Source organism: Chinchilla lanigera, unplaced genomic scaffold, assembly GCF_000276665.1.
Source record: "Chinchilla lanigera isolate Chin_1 unplaced genomic scaffold, ChiLan1.0 scaffold00011, whole genome shotgun sequence".
NCBI classification, from domain to species: Eukaryota; Metazoa; Chordata; class Mammalia; order Rodentia; family Chinchillidae; genus Chinchilla; species Chinchilla lanigera.
Window position 1 is genome coordinate 30,609,406 of NW_004955412.1, and position 17,950 is coordinate 30,627,355.

At 43.0% G+C, this 17,950-nt stretch overlaps 1 pseudogene; it reads right to left on the reverse strand.

Moving 5' to 3' along the window:
- Positions 1-1,052: 1,052 nt before the first annotated feature.
- On the reverse strand, positions 1,053-1,950 carry LOC102017856 (annotated as a pseudogene).
- Positions 1,951-17,950: the final 16,000 nt, after the last annotated feature.

Genomic DNA, 17,950 nt, shown 5'->3' on the forward strand with positions numbered 1-17,950 from the left:
TTGCTCCTCTTTCAAGGAGAATATCCCAGGTGGTCCTCCACAATGGACGCTTCCATTTCCCAGGGATGCTGTAACACATGGCACAAACTCTGTGACTTTAAACAACATAGACACCAGCTATACAAGTTTACACCCAGCATATGTATGAAGGAATTAAGGACTATATACATAGTGATACACACATGTCTATAGCAGCACAATTCATAAAAGCGAAGCTGTGGAGGCAGCCTAGAGGCCCATCAACAGATGAATGGATAAAGAACATGTAGGCTACATACACAGTGGAATATGACACAACCATAAAAATGAAATGATGGCATTTGCAGGAAAAATGAATCAAACTAGAAATCATCAAGCTAAGTGAAGTTAGCCAGTCTCAGAAAGTTAAATAGCACATAATTTCATTTATATGAGAAGCTTAAAATAATAAATAAATAAATAAATAAGAAAAGATAGGAAACTAGGAAGCGCACTGTTAGGGTTTGTGTCTGTGTGTCCCCCGCCAAAGCCTCATGCTGTCATGGGGCAGGCTTTTAGAGTTTGATTGATTATGGGTGTGACAGCTACACCCACCCTGGGGTGGATAGTTTGCATATGTAAGCGAGAGAAAGAGGGTGCTTCTGGCCATTTCCTCCCTTTTGGTGCTTGCTGCTTTTGCTGTGTTCTGCCGACATGAGCTGTAGCCCTCTGCCATGTGCCACTCTGCCTTGTAACCTGCCAAGTATGGACTAAAACCTCCACAAACTGGAAGCAAAATAAAACTTTCCTTCCTTAATTTTGGACATCAGGTATTTTGTCCCAGCAACGAGAGAAAAGTAACCAAGACACACTCTTTGGAGACAAGGAAGAGAACAAGTGAGGGGGGGAGGCAAGGGTTTGGAAGAGGAACAAGGGGCTGAAATGAAGTTATATTAAATGCACGCTCCAACTTCCCAAACAAAGCCCATCATCATGTAATGTTAACATGCACTAATAATTTTTTTTCTTTATACATTGGTGTTTTATTTTCCATCAAATTCATTTCCATTTTGCTGAAATGTCTGCAGAACAGCTCAAGACCACTGGATGGTGGTTCCCACCCACTCAGTGGCCTATGCAGTGAGGGCCACAGACTAGTCTTCTGTGGCCGGCTGCACACTCCAGTCTTCTGTAGGGAACTGCTAAAAAGGCACAAAGGGCACCTGCACTCCTTCAGACCAGTCTGCAACCTCTGGCTGAGCAGCGGTGAACTCGGGAGCTGGTGCAGTCCATTCGCCCTGAAATGCCTCCTCGGTCACAGCTTCTCAGCAGCTGCCTGCTCTTCCTTTTCAATCTCTTGGGGATCCCTGTAGAGGTAGAGATCTGGCATGACTTCCCACGGGTGTTCACAGGAGATGGTGCCACTCACGCATAGCACTTCCCGGGCCAGCATCCACCACATCAGACCCACTGAGTGAGCTCCCTTACTGTTGCACGGGATGGCAATGTCCACATAGCGCAGAGGAGAATCTGTGTTGCACAGAGCAATGGTTGGCAGACTGACGTAAGATGCCTTCCTGAGGGGCTGGTGGTCAGCCCTGGGGTCAGTAACCACCAGAAGACGTGGCTCTCGGAAGGCTGCCTGAATCTGGTTGGTGAAGATCCCAGGAGTGAAGTGACCAGCGATAGAAGTAGCTCCAGTGGCAGGGACAAACTTCAGGACAACGCGCTGGCCGGTGTTCCTAGAGGATATGACGCTGATGTCAGCAGGGTTTTCAATGCCGACTATGGGTTGAGCTGCCAGCAGAAGCTTCTCCCTGGTCTGCTTCAGATTTATGATGTAGATTCCGCCACTTTTCCTTTTGTAGATATACTGCTCCATCTGGAAATCCAGGTTGGTGCCACCTAAGTGGGTTCCTGCAGCAAGGAATTTGAGGACATCCTCCTCCTTCATTTGCAGGACATCAAGGGCTCTGGACATTGTGAAGTTTCCCCTAAGTAACGATGGGAATTAAGAACAACGCCGTATGGATCCCTGCCTGAGCAGTACAAAAAGGGCACTAATAAAGTTTTATAATAAAATATTCTAAATAGAAAATTTAAAAACAAACTGTAGAAAGGTACTCCCCCACAGTCCCATAGGGACACTTCCTCCTGAACATAGGGTGATTTCATCTTGAGATTTTTTTAGCTCAATTACATCTGCAAAGATTGTCTTTTTCCCATAAGATCACGTCCACAGGTTCACAGGGTCAGAACCTGCCTGTATCTTTTTGGGAGACCATGATTCAAGCCACTACTATGGGCAACAGGATAAAGAGATTTCCTGATAGCAATTTAGGGGGTGTGGCTCATTGGTAGAATGTTTGCTTAGCATGCATGAGTCCTCGTTCAGTCTCAGTAGTGCTCAAAAAAAGCAATTAATTTTGATGAAATTTCTAATGACTGATCAGCAAAAACGATCATTTGAGCATAGGGATGTCAAACCGGCCATCTGAAGTTATTTGAATTTCTGGAATATAAATCTTCCTCTATCTTTCCCTAAATTTTATAGTATTACAAACACACATTCATATGTGTGACTTCTTTAACTCTCTCGCTTATAAACACAAATTCATATCTGTGCTTACATATACATGTATGACCATTTTTACTGCATGTGCATAAAGTAGGTGGTGGTATTCATCCTTTCATGAAGTGTTATCATTATCTGTACATGCAAGACTCCATTTTGTCTTATTCTGATTTCTTTTGCATCCAACATTATATTTTTATATGTATCACATTACATGTATTTCAGTTTTATTCCTTCCAAATTCTAGGCAACATTCTATTATATGCATATGATGTATTTTTCTCAGTTTTCTAGGATGGATCTTTAACACTCTTCCATCTCTGTCCAATACAGTCAGTGCTGGATAAGTATATCCCTGATGTCTCCTTTCTCATATGTGAGTTTCTCTACTGTGGAATTGCTTGGTCATTATGCATGTGCATGCATTAAGCACAGAAAGCTAGCTTTCCAAAGTGACTGCACTTGTTTATATTCCTCCCAGGCAGGACATGGGGGCCCCCATTTTTCCCTATCTTTGCCAGCACTTAATGTTATGTACATTCTTAATTTTGTAAACCAAATGGGTGGAAACCATCATCTTTTGTTGTTTGATTTTCTCTGATAATTAGTAATATTAATCATCTTTCTATATGTCTGTTAGCTGGTCATGTCTCCTTTTCTATGTCTGACCTATTCATATCCTTTTACCTATCTTCATTTTGGTGTCCATGTTTTTCTTTCTGATAAGCCAAATATTAATCCCTTGCTACTCACAGTTATTGCAAATATCTTGTACTTTCTCACTTTTCTGTTAATGTCTTATGGCATCTTTTGTTGATGTCTTTCACTTAACATATTCAAATAAATCAATTTTCCTCTTTATGCTTGTTTTGAAAGTCCTCACTTCACCCAAATGTTAAAATATATTCCACTTTCTTCTTATTAGCTTTGTAGTTTTATCTTTTATATTTAGCTGTTTATCCCATATAGAATCTTTATTTTTCTCTCAGATGTGAACTGGAATTTAAAATAGTCTTTTTCCACATAGAAGACCAATTTCCCCAACATTGTTAATCAAATAACATGTTGTAATTTTTATAATTTTTTTTTAAACTTTGGCCCTATTAGATAAATAGTTTCTGGTCATAAATGACTGAGAGAAAAAGATACCCCTAAACTGGGCAAAGACATGAATTAGCCATTAGCAACAACAAAAGAATTCCAAACAGTAAAGAACATGACAAAATTTTGTGGTAAATAAACAACAAAATTAAAACAGCAAAAATCCATTTTCATTTCTCAAATTGTCAAAAATCAAAGGGTTAAAATCATGCTTAGTGTTGGTGAACACATGGAAAAAATGGGTATTCATATTCTACTGGTAAAAGGCTAAAATTATTAAAAATCCTTTAGAGGGAAATTTGGCAATATCTAATACCCTTGACTTATCACTACATTTTTCACTTATTAATTCCTCTTGTATGAATGTAATTTTAGAGATCATCATGACAATGTCTACATAACCAGAGTAGTGATTGTTGAAGGGAGAGGCAGCTGAACTTGGACATTTAGGAACTATTTGTCAAACACAAGCTAAATGCAAAGATAATGGGACAGAAATTTAAGTGACCTCACACGAGAAAAGTGGACTTTGCAAAAACAGTTTAGAACAAAAGGGATCCCCAGAAGAGGAGGAATTTGGTTTCCAGAATTATCACATTGTAATACACAAAATGTCCAGTCTCAATACGAAATTATAAAGCATACAAACAGTGCAGTTAGAACAAGGAAATCACTTCCCTCCACCCATTTGAATTTGCAGAGCACCCTGGAGCCATGCCTCCTACCCTTATACTAAGAGAGGTTGAAAATAACATGACAAACCCCAGAAAATCTTTAAAGCTCTAGGCAAGAGCACATACAGTTGAATCTCCTAGCCTGACCTTCAGTTAACTTTACCATATGTGAACCTTATTTGTTCATTAGTATGCACTACCTCTCATACATGTAATGAAGATCAGAGTGAATTTTGGGACAAGATTGCATATTGAGAGCCACTGAGATTACTCAACACCCTGCCAATCATTCCTGTCAATCATTCCTGTCAATCTTACCTAGAGACTCAGTGAGAGGCACCTAGGCCAAGGTGCATATCCTTTAAATTCCTAAAACCTGATTTATCTGTGCACAGTGCAGTGCTTTTTACTGATCTGTCATTCTGGTAGCACTGTTCTGTTTATGCCATATTTTTTTGTAGGCACAGACTTGCCCTGAGCACATCATCCTGTGATTATCAATGAATCCAGTTGCTTTTCGTTTGTCATCAGGTGTATGCTTGCGATTCATTGTTCATCATAAAAAAGAGCCTAGAATTTATCTGCTGAATTTATCATAGGCTAACTCAAAGAAACAAGAATATATGTCTCATTCACGGGAGAAAATCATTTACTGCAGCTATCTCTAGGGAAGCCCAGACATTAAAATTAGTAGTCAAAAATGTTAAATTAGCTAGCCTAAGTATGGCAAATGAATAAAGGAAGCCTAAGACAGGAAACCAAAAAATAAACAAGGAAAACAATGTACAAATAAATAGGAAATAAGGACATAGAAATTATCAAAAGGAACCAAATAAAGTTCTGGAACTGAAGAATATTAGACGTAATAATGTGAGTCACCCAAGAAAAAATGAAAGGACAATAGACAGTAACTCAAAGCCATCTGCAGGAAAACAGAATGCTGGTGAAGAAAGGTAACTACATAAATAACCGTAAAACCCAGTGTATTGTAACCTTGTAACTTCTTTTTATTCCTGTAAGATTTAAAACTTAAAAATATAAAACAGTACTTGTAAGTCTGTGGGCACTCCATGTACAACAATGTAATATGTGACAATAACAGTGTAAATGGGGAGAGTGAACCATGCCTAGGAGAGATATACCTGTGTACTTCTGAAATAGTTGGCGTTATTTACTAGAATGTGATAAGTTCAAGTTATTACTTGCAATCTCCAAGGCAGCTACCAAGAATTTAACTAAAAAATACATTTAAAAGAATGAATCAAATGATGAAGTACAGAAAATCAACTAAACAGCAAAAAAAGAGGCAGTAATATAGGAACTGAGGGAAAAAAAGGATATGATACTTACAGAAAAATAGCCAAATGGCAGAAGTAAGTTTTTCTTTGATAATGTAAATTATTAAGGAAATGGAAATGGAATAAAGGCATAAGCTGGCAGAATTGACTTTAGAAAATGATCCAACTACATGCTGCCTACAGAAGACTCTTTAGATCTAAAGATACTGTGTTGGTTTGTGGTGGCTTATTTTGCAAGGGGAACAACATAATACAGGACACATACTTTATATGATTATTTATAGCTCACCCAAAGAACAGTATACAAAAGAGTGCAGGAAATCTGTCCGCACACTAAGACCAAGGAATCCAGCTGAGGGCCTGGATCCCACAACAATGTCCTACACGAGTTGAGCTGAATACCCAGAGCTCATAACAATGCCTCCATGAATCCAACTGGAGGCCCAGAACCCATGACAATGTCTCATGCAGACCTGTTTCATGGATCTGCTGGAAAGGCCCGAAGGTCAGTGGTGGAATCTACAAAGTCTGTGCCAGCAGGAAGAAGGATCTGTGCTAGCAGGCTGAGGGATCTGCACTGGAGCCAGGAAGTGATGCCCAGAAGAACCAGGGCTCCCCCAAAAGGTACCACAGCCATCGTCGGCAACAGTGAGGTCCCGAGCTCCTCCGATGACCAGGATGGCTGAGTTCCCATCAGGGAAGCCAAAGCTGCAAGCTTTTCCAAGAGTCGGGCAGTGCATCATCTTCCCCTCTGGAACCAGGAAGCTATGCTCAAGTAAGGACCAGAGCTCCCCAAAGTGAACCAAAGCCATTCTCAGTGCCAGCGAGGTCCCGAGCTCCTCAGAGGATGAAAACAGCCAAGTTCATCAGGAAGCCAGCTCCCAACAGCCTCTCCCAGCTCCCAACAGCCTGCTTCTTCTCCAGGTCTGCCTCTTATGCTGCTGGCAACAGTCCTCAGGTGGGCCTCCCACACCCAGCACCACTCACTCAGTTCAGCTGGGGGTTATAAGTTGACCACCAGTTATCAATCCACTACAGATACAAACAGCTTGAAAGTGAAAGGATGGAAAAAATACGGCATTCAAAAGAAAGCTCAGATAGCTACACTAATACTAGACAAGTAAGACTTTAAGTCAAAATCTAAGGAGTAAAGACAACATATGAGTGTTGGTAAAGAAGGTAATTTACCCCAAGAAAATGTAACAATTATAAACACATATGCACCAAACAAACACTGACAGACTTGAAGGTTAAAACATAAAACTCAACTGTTGTAGGTGGAGGCTTTGAATAATGAGCATGACAGACAAAAATTAATTTTAAAAACCAACTAATGCTATCCAGCAGACACAGAGGACACCATCCGACAATGGCAGAACATACATTTTCACAAGTACACATAGAACATTCTCCAGCACAGATCATATTTGGGTCACAAAACAGGTAATATTAAAATCATAGAAAGTACCTTTTCTGATGACAATAGGATGAAATTAGAAACCAAGAGTCAAAGAAGAAATCACACATAATTTAGAAAGTAACACAAGACAAATAAAAACTAAAACACAACATATCAAGACAAATTCTTGAACTCTTCCAAAAATTGCAAAGAATGAATACTTCCTAATTCATTTTGAGGTCATCGTTCACTAATAGTAATGCCAAAGATTCACTAGTAGTAAAGCCAAAGATACTGAAAGAATGTAAAACTGTAGAAGAGTGTTCCTATGAATAGTAATGCAAAAATTCTCAACCAAATACAATCAAACTAAAGCCAAAAGTATATTAAAAGAATTACACATCAAAAATGTGGTATTCATACATGCTGGAGTACTACCCTGCCATAAAGAAGAATAAGCTTGAGTCATTTGTAGGAAAATGGATGTACTTTGAAACCATTACATTAAATGAAATAAATTGGGACACATAAACTTAAATTTCATATGATTTACCTTATATGGAAAACCCAAAATATAAGTAAAGAGAAAAATAAAAAGTAAATGTTAGGAATCAGGGAGATAGATCTTTAGCAAATGGAAGGGAGACAAAAAGATCAACAGAGGTGAGATGGAGAGTAGAAGAAGAGGCCCAAAAAAGAATTGGGATGTGTTATGTACATGTACATGTGTTAGTATGACTACCAGTGAACAATGTAATCGTTATGTTCGGCAAGCCTGAACTAATAAAAACAAAAATCTTAAATTAAAAATAAGTAAAAGGATTGGACATCATGTCCTAGGGGATTTATTTCCAGAATAAAAGGATGATTCAACATACGGGAATAAATCAATGTAATATACTACAATAACAGAATGAAGGGAAGAACCACATGATCATCCTGAGTAGTGCAGAAAAGGCCGTTTGACCACACACCACATTCTTTTATGATGAAAAAAACTCAATAAGCTAGAAATGAAAGTAAACTACTTCAATATAATAAATACCATATATGAAAACTCCACAATTAACATGGTCCTCAATAATGAGAGGCTAAAATTTACAAGAACAAGACAAATGTATCTACCTTTGTCATTTCTCTTCAATATAGAATTGGGAATCTAACAAGAACAATTAGCATCCAAACTGAAAAATACAATTATCTTGCTAGGTGTGGTGGCACATGCCTGTAATCCCAGCACTCAGGAGACTGAGGCAGGAGGATTGCTACAAATTTGAGGCCAGCCTGAGCTAAATAGTGATTTCAAAGTCAGCCTGACCTACATAGTGAGACCCTGTCTCAAAAAAACCTAAAAAATCTCTATTTATAGCTTACAGGATCATATAAATTAGAAAATCCTAACTACTCAAATAAAAGAGTTAGAGTTAATAAATTCAGCAATTTGTATGATATAAAATCAACACATAAGAATAAGTTTCATTCCTATATATTGTGAATAATCTAAAAATGACATTAGGAAAATTTCATTTACAGTAGCATAAAAATTCTTAGAAATTACCTTAACCAAGAACCTGAAAAATTAATATACTGCAATCTATAAAACTTTACCAAAGGAGTAAATAAGATATAAATAAATAAAAGACATCCATTATTCATAAAATGGAAGACCAAATTGTAAGGATATCAACACTGCCCTAGGTGGTCTATAAATTCAATGCAATCTCTATCAAAATCCTGATGACTTTTTTGCAGAAATAGAAATTTCCATCTAAAATTCATACATAATCAGAAAGGAGCTCAAAGAGCCAAAATAGCTTGAAAAAAAATAATAAGTATGAGGTCTTACACTCCGTGATTTTAAAACTCAATACAAACTATAGCAATAAGAACAGTATGGTGCTGGCCTAAAGACAAAGTAATGGAATAAAGCTGAGGGCCTAGAGACAGACTTCACATGTATGATTAAGTCATTCCCAACAAGAATGTCAGGACTGTGCAGAAAAAAAAAAAAACAGTCTTCAACAGATGGTACTAGTAAAATTAGATCTCTACAGGCAAAAAATGAAATTGTAGCCATGTATGACAGTGGATACAAAAATTAACTCAAAATGAACAAAAGACCTAAAACTATAAAGATTTTAGAAGAAAACATAGAAAATTCCATGACATTGGATTTTGCAGTATCTTGGACATGATACAAAAAGCTCAGATAACAAAATTTTTAAAATATAGAAAGGAACCCCATCAAAACTTAAAACCTTTGTATATCAAAAGACACTAATATGTAAAAGGACAGCCCACTGAATGGGGGTTTCAAATCACGTACATGATGAAGGATTAATATCCACAATATATAACGAACTTGTACAACTCAATAATCACAGCCAAAAATGCCCAGCACAAAAGTGGGCAAAGACTTGACTAGACAGGATTCCAAATAAGATATATGAACAAGATATGTAAGAAATTGGTTTATGATACCAAGGGAGTCACTAGGATATAATCAATACCACAATGAGATTCCACTTCACACTTGCTCAGATGGCTATGATTTTTTAAAAACCAGAAATGTTGCCAAGAATGGGTATAAAACAGAACTTTTAGGCCTTGCTGGTGGGAAAAATAGTGCAGCTACTATGGAAAACATTTCCTTAAAAAGTAAAATGTAAGATCATTATAAGACCTGGCAATTCCACTCTTAAGGATATATTCAAAATTTTTAAAAAGATCAGCAAAAATACATGTATGGCAATGTTTATAGCAGCATTATTCATAAAAGCCAAACACTGAAAATAATCTAAGTGTCCACCAAAAGATGCCCTGATAAACAAGATATGTTATGTACAGACTACAGAATGTTATTTTGTCATTAAAAAGGAACAAAGTTCTGACACATGCTACAACATGGACAGACACTGGAAACATTATGTTAGGTGCAATACACCAGACACAAAAGGACTAATATTATATGATTCTACTTACATAATTAAATAGAATGAGGACATTCACAAAGATATAGTGTAGATTAAAACAACCCAGGGACTGTGGGAAGGGGAAATGAAGAGTTATTCCCTAATAAATATAAAGGTTTCTCTTTGGAGTGATGAAAGATTTTGGAAATAGAAAGCAATGACACTTATACAGCATTGAGAATATAATTAATGCCACTTAAACTATACACTTGAAAGTAAGTTAAAAAGACAAATTTTATGTTTTTTATATTTTACAATAAAACATTTTAAAACTAAAGAGATGGTTCCTCACAACAATAAAAAAAGGACTAACAACTATATATAATGACTTGGATAAATCTCAAAAATATTATGTTAACTGAAAACAGATAAAAGAATATTTAAAAGGAAATGAGACTACAGTGTAGGAAAAACACTCCCAGAAAGGGTTGGGGTAGGGAGAGACTTAAAGCAAAGGGTCACAGGGTGATGGAAATGTTCTAAATTTTGTTTGTGGCAGTAGTCTCATAGCTACTTACATTTGTCAAAACTGAGCTGCACACTTTTAAAAGGATGATTTCTACTCTATGTGAACCCAACTCCCAAAAATTACCCCTTGCAGGAATGTTTTCTTGTGTTGCTAGAAAGTTGCAGTTACAGAGACGACCTGTGCAGTTCACCTGTGTCTGCAATTTTGATACTCTTGTCCTGGTACGGTCCAAGCAGCCACATCCACGAATAGCTGTGCATTTGAAAGCCCTTGGCTGGATGTCATGTTTCTCAAATTTCCAACAATTCGTAACATGAAATCATTCCAGCTCTGGAAACCTAGTTAACAGGGACCTACTAGCTGGCAGATGGAGAGGGAGTGGAGACAATGACTTGTTGGAAGTGGCAGGTGCATTGCACTGGTGGCAGAGACGGCTGACCCACGATGGGCAGAAAGCCAGGTCAGAAAAGGGGGAAGTGTGGAGCAGTCCTATTCTCCTTCCCATACCCTTTCTACCCACCAAGGAATTGGCAGCTTTTCCTTTCTCACAATCCTGCATCAAAAGAACTTTTGGCACCTACTCCTGGCATAGGAGTCACTATCTTTTTGGTGGAGGTGCTCATCTCTGACATCCTAAGGCCTGCCTACCCCAACTTCCCCTCACAGACAACCCTGCTGCTGTACCCACATCCTTCCATGCAAAGGACATTGCCTGCCACATCCTAATCCCTTCCCAGAAGGACCTGTCTAGGCCTGTCACTTGCTTGTTGTCCCTATCCTAATCCTACCAGCCTTGCAGGGGTACTGGGGGCAGGCCATGAGCCTTGCCATGGGAAACTGCACCACCCTTGGTCCCAGCCAGGAGAATTAATTGCCTTGGAAAGAGTTGTGCTCAGCTCCTGTGGGAGTGGCAGCGAAAGCAGCTGTCTCTCCTGATGTTGCTGGCTCTCCCTTCCAGAGGCACCTGGGGACCTGAATTTACCTCTGGGCAAAGTGAAAAAGGAAAGCAGAGAAAATAAAACATTCACCATAGAGTTTGGGGCTTCCCGTAGTAGGCAGAGGAATCCAGGGCCAATTTCCTGAATCATAGGGTTTACAATGGATCTTCAAAATAGCCCAAACCAGCTGTTTCATCTGACCCCTAAGGCAAGAGATGCCCAAAGGACTGTGAGTGCCTAGCAGAGGCAGGACTGGAATGAGGACTTCTCCTGACAGATCATATCCCTTCTCAAAACTCACTCATGGGTTCTTCTTCCTTCCAGCATGAAAACTGAAGTGCTTATGGTGGCCCTGCACAAACTGCCTCCTCCATCTCCAGAACCTGTTTGAACTCCCATTTTTTCTCTCCTTGACCCTCCACCCCACCACAGAAACAGCAAGAAGTCCCTCCGCATGCAGGTTCCTGAGCACTCAGGTGTGCTCTGCTGCTTTGCTTCCAACTAGTCCTGTGCGGGCAATGTGGTGCCAGTGTGGCATTGTTAAAAGGTGATAGAACACTTAGGAGGTCCTTATGGCTTGTACTGATGTCCCCCCAAAACCTCATGTGCTCACAGGTGAGGAGTTTGAAGGTGGCTGGATTAGAGTGTGTGAATGTGAATTAAGCATGCAATGCTGAGATTTAGGGTGTGGATAATGGAAGCCCCACTCCAGTTTTGGGTGGCACCAATCAATAGGCTTGTAGCTGAGATGGAATATAAAGGGACAGAAAGAAGGCAGGCTGTTGCTTGCTGTGTTGCTGCCTCCTGCTTGCCTTACCATGAACTATTTCTCCCTGTGATGCCCTTCTGCCATGCCACCCTGCCTTCGAGCCCTCCAACTATGGACTGAAATCTCTAAAATCTGTAAGCTAAATAAACTTTTCCTCCTTTGACTTGTGGATGTTGTTATTTTGTCTCGGTAATGAGAAAGTAACCAAGATAGAGCTGGAGACAAGTGGGAAGTCATTGCCTTTGGACTAGATTATAAAGCTGTGATCGAATCTGAGTGAATTCTCAAAGAAGGTTGCTATAAAAGGAGCTAAGCTGGCCCCTTCCTCTGCTCTGGGCTGTGATATCCCCACTGGCCCAGTTCCTACCATGAGGGCCTCACCACAGCAGAGCAGGTGCTAGTGCTATGTTCCCGGGCCTCCAAAACTGTGAGCTACATAGACCTCTGTACTTTTCAAAAAACCCAGCTTCAGATTCTCAGGTATAGTAACAGAAAACTGACTAATACTGTATACCTGCAGGTGCCCTGGACCTCAGCAGCCCCAGCACCCTCACCTCCTTCAAGTCTAGGCCAGGTTCACTGTTTCTTTTCAGTGAGGCATCTCTGACCACCCCATCTGCCTTGCCTCACTAGCACTCCAAGCCTCTTACCCAGCCCCACTTTTCTTCTCTATTAGTACTTCCCAAGACAAGCGCATTCTTTGATTTCCTTATTCATGATTCTTCCTGTTGATTACCTGCTTCCACTACCTTTCCTGCCCACAAGGGCAGGAATTCCATCGATTTTATTCACTTTTATATCCCAGCATCAAGAGAGGTCTAACTTGAAGACTTTGCTGACTTCATTAAGGGTCCTCTTTAGAATGCATGCATGCTATATAGATGCACTTGTCTTTCTAGGTCCCCTCCAGAAACTTAATATCACATGCACCAAATGATCCACCTGCTTCTTAAATTCACCCCCTTTTATAGAAGGGGTGTCTAAATTCAGTGGCACTCTTTCATCCTCAGCTGGACAAAGAGGTGCTGTATTTTTTAACACTGTTGCTGATAGGAGCACACTAAGACTTTATCAAGCAAGTTTTTCCCTGCTGTTCAGGAAGGCTGTGTCCCCAGTAGTCCTGCTGTAGAGCTTGGAATGCTTCTCGACCCACTTCTTTTGGAGATGGTTTTAGTGGCTTGTTCACATGTTCAAGTGACTATTACCAAGCCAGGATTTGTGGTGTGTCCCAGGATCCCATTAAAATGGTGAGTGGTTTTGTTTTGTTTTGTTTTGTTTTGTTTTGTTTTGTTTTGTTTTGTTTTGTTTTGTTTTGTTTTATTGGGACAGCATAGTAAGTTCCTATCACCCTACTGTTCCTTGATATTCTGTAAGTTTACCTGATTGGCAGCTGGCAGGACAGAACAGGAAGTCAAATTTTCTAAGTGCTGTGTGTTGTTTTTACATACATTACCCCTCATCACCCTCCCAACAACCCTGTAGCACAGGCATCATCTCCCCTCAGTATTTTAGGAAACTGAAGGGACTGGCTGGAGTCACACGGCAAGTAGGAGATGAGGCAAGAGATTCCAGTTCGTATCTTTCTGCTGCGCCAGGCTTCCTCCCATTGATCAGCCAATAAACATTAAAAAATGAATAACTGAAGATACACATTTGTGAAGGACAGAGGCAGATAACAGACAAGTTTAGGGGGCAGCGTCACAGTGTGGAGAACGGGCCTGATGGGCGCCCACCATGGGCACAGGCAGGAGATGCTAAGCAGGAACCAGTGGGAAGGCAAGAGGGACAGCACGGGGTGGCAGGACAGTCCCTGGGCCCCCTGAGGGCTCTGGGCTAGGACCTCTGCCAGCCCAGCTCCCTCATGCACTGCTGGCTGTGGCACCCATACGGCTCTCAGTATGTCTTCTCTTCACAGCTTCAAATCAATCTTGAAGCATGTTGTTAGTGTCCCTACTTCACAGATGAGAAAACTGAGGCTCAGTGAACCACATAGCTCATCCACAGCCATGAAGCAGACTTAAAGGCAGATCTGGGGGCCATCAAATCTTGTAAATGCCACCTCCAGCCCAGTATTCTTGCCACCTCTGCCCCAAACAGAGACTCAAGGCTTCACAGAGATCCACAGCTTCACCCCAACAGCAGCCACCATCAGGGGAGGAAGGATGGGGAGGGACAGCAGCACACACAGCTAAGACACTAGCAAGGCCTACAGCACAGGGCTTGGGACCATGGGGGACATGTCACAGCACCCAGCCCTGCTCCCCACCCCCTCATGGGTCACACAAATGGTGACAGATGCCCTGGGGCAAAACCTGTTCCTCACCTTCATGGTGGGAATTAAAAGCACCGTTCACTCCCTGGGCCTGCTTATGTGGCCCTTTTGACAACTTTTGACAACTTTTGACAACTTTTTGACAACTCTGACACTCTCTGTAACTGAGGACGGGAGAGCTGGTCTTCCCGACCTGCAGGGGCACCAGGCATCACCTCATTAACCCTGAGCTACACTCAGCCCACAGGCTAAAGAAGCCTTTTGAAATGGGCCTGACTTTTGTCAAATCCAAAGAACTGGTGAGCAGGAAAATACACATGCCCCAAGGTGCAGGCTCTGCCTGGCATGGAGGGAAGGCTGTCCTTGGGGCCTGGTCTCCTTCCCCTTGTGAAACTCTCACTTCATGCTCCCTTCCCCAGGGGATGGCCTGTCACCTCCCTGCAGCTGCTGGGCTGCCCAGCCTTGCTGGCCCAAAGGACAGGGTGAGGCACCTCCTCCTATCGAAGTGCTCGAGTGGTACAGGCCAGATAATGGTGAGGACACCTGAGAAGTGGGGTCTAGACAGTGGGGGCCAAGGACCCTGGGCAAGACTTCAAGTCCCTCAGTGAAGTGAAAATTAGCTCATGAGTGCTTACACCCAGAAATGCCACCAGTTTGTCACAGGCCTAGGCAAATGGCAAAGGTGGGCTAGGTGTTGTGGGTGAGGGCACCACCAGCCCTGAACGGGTGGATTCCAGCAGTGCACTTGGGGTGGCACTGAACCTTGGTGAGGAAGAGATTTGGTTCTATTGCGTATCTTTTCCCCACAGGTAGAGATGGAGCCTGCTCTGTTCTGCTCCTTCAGCTGAAGCTGGTCGTGGGAGTGGCTGGTCAAGAGCTCGGGCAAGGGGCCATGGGCTCAGTTCCTCACTCCTCCAACGTGAGAAACCAGCAGCAGCAGTGCAGAGAGGAAGGTGGCCTCGCACTCAGCTCTTTTGCACAGGGCTGAGCAGAGCTGGAAATGGAGGCCCCCGGGGCTTGGTCATTCTGGGCATGGCTTTTCCATCTCACTTTGATCCTTCAGACTCAAAACCAAGTGAAAACAACCTGGAGAAAGTGGTAATGGGGCTACATGCATAGCCCCCCAGGCTAGGCCCAGCAGTGCAGCAAGCTGGCAAGGCAGGACCTAGGAAGGCTCTGCTGGGAAGACACCCGGACCAGAATGGCTGGGGAGGTCCCTCCCCACGTCTATTGAGTTCCCAGGACTCTATACCACTCAGGAGACAGAGCTGAGCTCCTCAGGGCACCATCAGCAGGGTTTGTGTTTTAGGAGGGTTTTTCCAGCCAGGGAAGAGCTGGGATCAGGCCGCACTCGGCCGTGTCCCCTTGTGGTAGGAAGGGTTATTGCAGCACGATTGGTTTGGGGCTGGAACAGTTACTGCCCACGAGGGGAACTAAACACTGCCCCAGAGGACAGCATGGTTGGAAAGCCTGTTCCGGTCTCCAGATTGTATGGGGTAGTCCCTATTGCCATGGATGCTAGCACCTGTGTTGCTCACCGTATTCCTGCCAACTGTAATGGTGTGATGGGAAGCCTCCCTCCCCACACCATCTCCAGGAAGAAAGCTTTGTCTTCCAGTGTCCTATGGTGTCAGGGCTCAAGACATCCTTACAGAAAGCCGACACCAAGATCTGGTGTCCCAGCTCAGATCAGGTCTCCCAGCTCTGCTGCACCGCTCTGCCTGGGCCAGCAATGCAGATCCAGTCCGCCTTGGCTCTGTGCTCTGCCATTCTGGGTGTGCAGTGCTGTCCTGGTGCAGCACAAAGCTCTGCAAGTATAGCCTGCCCGGCGTGCCCCGGGCTCCCACCACCCTGGCCATCATCGTGCGCCTCTCAGTCAAATCTGTTTACTCCTCTGTCTGTAACATCAGGGGACGGGGTGCACCCTGTTTGCCGCTTGTATCACCTGTGGTCAGCACAGGCCCAGTGTGGACTGGACAGCCAACAAGAATGAAGGGGATGAGCAAAGAAAAGGCAGGCAGGGCCTGTTTAGGAGCCGGCGACACAAAGGTGAATAAAACACTATCTCCTCCTGCATAGAGTTTCAGAGAGTTGAGGAGATAAAGTAAGAATTATAAGACAGTGAAGTCTGTGTTCAGGAAAGCCTAATAGGAGCACATGATCAAAGAGCCATTTCTTAGCAGGTAGGGAAGGTCTCTCTGATGAAGTGGATGGCAGGGGGCTGGGGATTTAGCTCAGCGGCACAGCGCCTGCCTGGCCAGTGCAAGATCGTGTGTTTGATTCCCGGAACAGGAAAAAAACAAACAAACAAAAAGAAGTGGATGGCAGCAGGCTCTACACAAGAAGAGGTTCAAAAGCCCAGAGAGGGACAGCAGGACTGACAGTGGGTACCAAGGGGCAGCAGCATCTGTGTGGCTGGAGCTGGCAGCAAGCTCAGGAGAGGATGGGAGGGAGGCAGAACTGTCCACCAGTGACTGCTCTGGAATACCCAGCAACAGGCGGGGAGGAAGCTTTCTAAGCAGTGTGTGTGGGCTTTTTGCATTTGCCCAGTGAAGATTTCTGTGACAGCCATGTGGAGGTGGGACTGGTAAGGCAGATGTGGAAGCAGGAGGCTGGGGGACGACACTGGCACAGACTGAGCCAGGGACAAGGGAGGTGTCAGATAGGACACGGCAGTGGGGCTGGAGCAGGAGGACAGACTGAGAGATTTTTAGGAGAAAGAGTTTAGAGCCCACAGGACCAGGTCGGTAGGGAGGAAATGGGGTGAAGGAGATGCTCGGTGAAGGGGGTCTGAAGCCACCAGTCCTGCTCTTCCTGCCATCTCATCCAGAGTCCTCACTCCTGAGCCACACGCTGCAGATGACAAAGAGCCGGCACATGCACTTCAGGCTGCACACAGCTCCGTGGATTCCTTCTGCCAAATTAGGTGTTGTGGAAACCCTATCCCCAGTGGGACAGTCTAATGTGGAACAGGGGGGATGGCCTACAAGGGGCACGGTAATCCACACTGAATGAATGAACTAGTGGGTGAATGAGTGCGTTCTCTACCACTTAGCCTAGGACCGACTGACAGCCCAAGAGAGGAATCCCCAGGCCTCCCTGACCCCACTCTGGGTGCTTGAACCCAGGCTTTTCTGGCCGCTTGGGCTCCCCTGGGATTCACCGCCATTTGTCTGAATTGGTTTCTTTGGGGACTGCAGACCTGGATCTGAGGTGGAATGAACTCTACACCTTACTCTATGCCAGGCTAGAAGGATGGAAAAACAGAAAGGTGTAGATTGCTCTGCAGATTTCTCACCAGTTTGTTGGTTACTGAAAGAGACTAACTTATTCCCTGCTTCCCACATGACCTCACCCCTTGGCCTGGAGATGATTAATATGACCTCTGAGTACAGGCAGGTAGCAACTCAGAGCTGAGATTAGAGAAAAGATTAATTCCCCATACAGGGAAAATCCATATTCATATTCTCTCTCCTCTCTCTCTCTCTCTCTCTCTCTCTCTCTCTCTCTCTCTCTCTCTCTCTC